Genomic DNA, 5,000 nt, shown 5'->3' on the forward strand with positions numbered 1-5,000 from the left:
AGTAATTAAGAGGAAAGCATTCTACATGAAAGCGACGGTAACCAGCGGAGTGCCTCAAGGATCGGTATTAGCACCGATTATGTTTACTATTTTAGATCAATGATTTAGAGTCAAACATAAGCCTAGGTAGTTATCTGAATATGTTTGCAGATGACGCAAAAGAAATACAAAGGGATAACAGACAACCGTCTCATGCCCAATACCTCCTAAGTGACACAGCTGACAGGGAAAAAAAGATCTTGGGATAATCATAAATAGAAACCTAAATCCAAAAAATGACCATATAAATGAAAAGGTCCACAAAAATGTTAGGACTGATTGCCAACATGAAGAGAAGGCATTCATGTATGTGGACAAAGATATAGTAAAGAAGATTATTAAAAGGGCAATCATAAAAAGATCAAGGGGTGCTGATACAGTTTTTGGTGGTATGGAGTCCACACTTAAAAAGGAATATTAACAAACTGGAAAGAAGGTACAAAGAGCGGCAACAAGATGGGCACTTACCCTAAGAGATCTGAGTTATGAAGACAGACTACAAAATTAGGACTTTCTACCTTGGAAGAAAGAAGGAAAAGGGGGACATGGATATGCTTTCAACTGCATTACAGAAAGAGTGAAGATAGATAAGGATGACTTTTGATCTTGAACACAAGAAGAACAAGAGGACAACAACAAAAGTTGACAGTGAAAAGAAGGTGATAAAGATGTCAAAAGAAATATAGTTTTCCAAACAGAATTATTGAATCGTGGAACAGTCTCCCCAATCAAGTAGTGTGTGCAAAAACTGTGCATCAATTTAAAAAGTTATCGATAATTTAAATACAGCAGACAGGACCACCTGAGGCCCCATAGCTCTTCCCTCTGTATTCAGACAACTAGGTAAGAACCCCAGGTAAGAACACACACACACACACACACACACACACACACACACACACACACACACACACACACACACACACACACACACACACACACACACAAAAGGGGTTTGGGGAAATAAAGAAACATATATCATTCTACAGCATGATATGGTTAGGCAGGTAATTCCTTTCCAGCACCTGGTGCTAATACTGACATAATACGAAGTCAAATGTAGGGTATGTGACCAGGCAACAATTTGTGACTTTATGATTGCAAAGACAGCACTCTAACATTTAAATACAGCATTACATATATAAAAAAACACACACACACACACACACATAAATATATCCTGTAATGCCAAAGGCTTAAAGAGATACATATTTTTGCACCCCTAAAATGTCCTGTAGCACCCCTATGGATGATGGCAGTCAAGGTTGGGAACCCCTGTCACACAGGCATGTCTCCTTCATCCACATGAATATGGGACCAATTCTGAGTGATGAATACTGTGCCACTTGATATTAGTAATAGTAGGAGAGACTCAGGACTATCATGGTTTCAGTAAGGAAAAAACATGTGTGCATGAAAAATCATACAAGCTTTAGTTTATTATCTAGGGGAACAAGAGAGAGCCAGACTTAGAATGTTCTTTACCTGGCTTCAGCTTGAATTAAAAGGATGTGTAATCTGTTATAGTCAGTCAGAAGGTTTTTGAAGTGTTTCAATGCATTTATATGTCATTAAAAGTATTTTTAAAGCTATCCCAGATGTACCAAACCCAGGAGAGTATGACTGTAATAAAACCAGACAGTAGGCCAGATGACTAGAGGTGTCATGGGAACAAGTGTTGAGTCTTAGTAGGAACTGGACTTAACCCACTGGTGTAATGGGATGGCAAAACACATACCATGACCATTGTGACATTGTATAGCCTACTAATTTTGCTTACACATGGATGGCTCCTTTATTTTCAGGGGAAAAGGAAGGAATTCTTACTGCTCTTAGTATTGATGATAACATTATATTATATTATATTGGACAATGATAATAATAATGATATCGATGATAATAATAATAATAACAGTAATGATATTAATAGCATCTGAAAAAAATGAGAAATTTCAAGGAATGTGGATATCAGGTGAGGCAGGGAGGCCTACTTATTGACTCCTGGTGGTAACCAAACACTTGTAGAGCCATCTTTCTGTAAACAAAATTCACAAATTACAGTGGATAAATGGAATTGCCGAGCACCAACTAGTTAAGAAAAAATCAACTTAAAAAAATATGCAGAAAAGTAGCTTGGAAGCAGAGAAAAGGAAGATAAAACTAAAAACAAAGAATAAGGAAATAAGTTGAGCAGAAAATGTTGTATATTTATCTCTCCCTCAGCTGCCCAGGTCCTCTTTCTTGAGATGAGCACAGGAGGTTTCGGACTGGATCCCAAACCTAACACGAGGTTGATCACTCGCTCCTACATCTTACCCTTGTGCCATAGGGCTCCCTCAACCTTGCTATCACAGAGGTGAGGTATATAGGAGATGTAGTTGGTGTGCATATGACCCTATGGCTGAAGTAAGAGATGTGAAAATGCTATTTGAATTTTTTTTTTTTTTTTTTTTTTTTTTTTTTTTTTTTTTTTAATAAGCAAATCAAGATAGAAAAATGAAAATATATCAATATAAAAAATGTTATTGGATTGTTTAGGCTTCAGCTCATTGGTAGGCCACATAAATCTAAACAGAGACACGATAATTTCCACATAAAAAAAATGGCAGTGGTAACACCATTAGAAACATAAGAAGGAAAATATATCCTTACTGCCTCAGCTTCACTGATTAGCATATATGTGCTGTCAGACTTTTCAAAGGTGAGAAATCAGCACGTCATCAGTGGGACTAACCACAGGGCCACTAATTTTTATTCCAGCCACAGCTTTTGCTATTCAGCCATTCTGTCTTGTTGAGAAATATATTTTTGGAAATCAGTATAAGTCTGAGTTGTATTTTTTCTTCTACTGTATATGTCTGCAAAATGACTTGAGATAACTGTAGCTTTTTAGTTGTACTGTGTTTGATTAACTGTAAATGTACCACCTCATGTAAAACACTTTGTAGTCAGATAAACCTTTATTGTCATGTTCACAAGCTGATAGACATAAAAGTGTATCCAATATAGTTAACACAATTCAAGAAATATTATTCATGCTTTAGCCTATTTAGTGACTATGGTCCATAGTCCAGAAAACCTGTTCTGCCAACCCAGTAAAATGCTGTTTCGAGGCATACCACACACATAATATATATAACCTTAAAAAACTTGTAAATGATCACAAAATGTAATTGGTCGTGCTGAAAGGAACGAAGAATACTTTATGAAACTGAAATAAGACCAAAAATGTATTTTTTGTTTTACTTAAGAATGAATACAGAAGAGTATTATTACTTATATATACATACTCATAACACATTTTCTTGCACAATAGAATAATAAATTCTTGTGAAAGATAAGTTAGGTATTAAGGATCTACATTCTAAAATATTTTAGTGAATTGTGAGTAATTATAGTTGTTCTAGATTCAAAAGTAGATATATTTTTATAAGTATAACCACATTTTTATATGAAATTGTTTTTTTTTTTGTAAGCATTGTTACAGTCAGAGTTTTTTACCATTATTCCCAACATGAGAAAAGCAGCAGCAGTTATCATGTTTCATTTTTTTGCTACTTTAGATTGTTGCCATGGTCAGAAGGTTAGAATACATTTTACAGGAATTTAAGGTTTTGTTAAGACTTGACAATGTAAATTGAATACACTTTTAGGTAGGAATTATTTGGCAACTTCAATTATCATTCATATTTATCTTTTTATTACAGGTTAGTACAGTTATATTGATAAAAAAAAATCTCATATGTTATTTCCCCTCTTTATAGATTAATGTTTTAAACAGACTCCAGGAGGGTTCAAAGCTACAGAAATTTGCAACCAATCTCTTTTCGCTCTGTCAGCATCATCATCATACCCATGCGCAGCAACTGTGCCTTCGGTATGACTTTGTACATTATTAGAGCTTGTTGTTACAAAAAGAAAATTCTAGTTTGCCCTCTTTGATTATGAAATTGGTATATTATCAAATATAACTTAAAGCACACATCATGGAGGTGAGTAAATATTTTGTGAAATAAGAAGGGAAAATGTAGAATAGGTACAGAAAATGTTACCCATTAGTAAAGGCCAATGTCCCGTCATATCATGGTGAATTGTACCAGACACCAGGTGACACCTCATCATATCCTGATTGTTGGGATGAGGTTGTATGCCCAATTGAATCTGGACAATCGCCCAGTTGTGGAGCAGATTGTACCATTGCGCACACTCATCCTCACCAGACTTTACAAAATAAAATTAGCTGTCTTGTTTGAATTAGTTATCAAAGTATCAATTTCACATCCCCCCTTGTGAAAGTATGTATTTTCCTTAGTCTTTTCAACATTACATTTTTTTTTATTCACCTTTCCTTTGTCATCACTTCTCATGACCAATCACTATCCCCTCTTCTCATCATCCCTCATCCTCATCCTCATATTGAGATTAGTATTTAGTATAATTAATCTTTTTCCCTTCCTCTTCCTCCTCCTCCCTCCACATCATTATCATTATCAATTATCATTTTTCCCTTACCACCTTCTCTCCACAGTGTGTTATCCTGTACTGGGTAACATCAAGTGCTTGTGGTGTAGGCACAAAAACCTGGCTTTCTCATGCACCCAGGACTAAGTGCGAATGTGCAGAATACCTTACACCCCATCGGGAACGCGAAAACTCCTATGCAACATCTGTGGGCACAGATGCAAAAGAGGTTAAGAAGGAAAAGTAAAGGAAATAAATGAAAAAAAGGATGGGCAGATAAACTGATGAATTAGTGAATAAGTGTAAAGAGTATGGTATATGAAGAAAACAAGTTTTTGTGAAATAATTGTAAATAATGATATTTTAAAGAATGTAAATTTCAAAGGTTTTATTATGTAAATCAACTTAATAAAAACAAAAATCTATAAAGTGTTTCATTTACTATTATTTCTTATTTTAACTCTTACTGTTTTGGTCTCTTATTAAAGGAAATACAAAGT

This window comes from Penaeus vannamei, chromosome 36 (genome assembly GCF_042767895.1).
Source record: "Penaeus vannamei isolate JL-2024 chromosome 36, ASM4276789v1, whole genome shotgun sequence".
Lineage (NCBI taxonomy): Eukaryota > Metazoa > Arthropoda > Malacostraca > Decapoda > Penaeidae > Penaeus > Penaeus vannamei.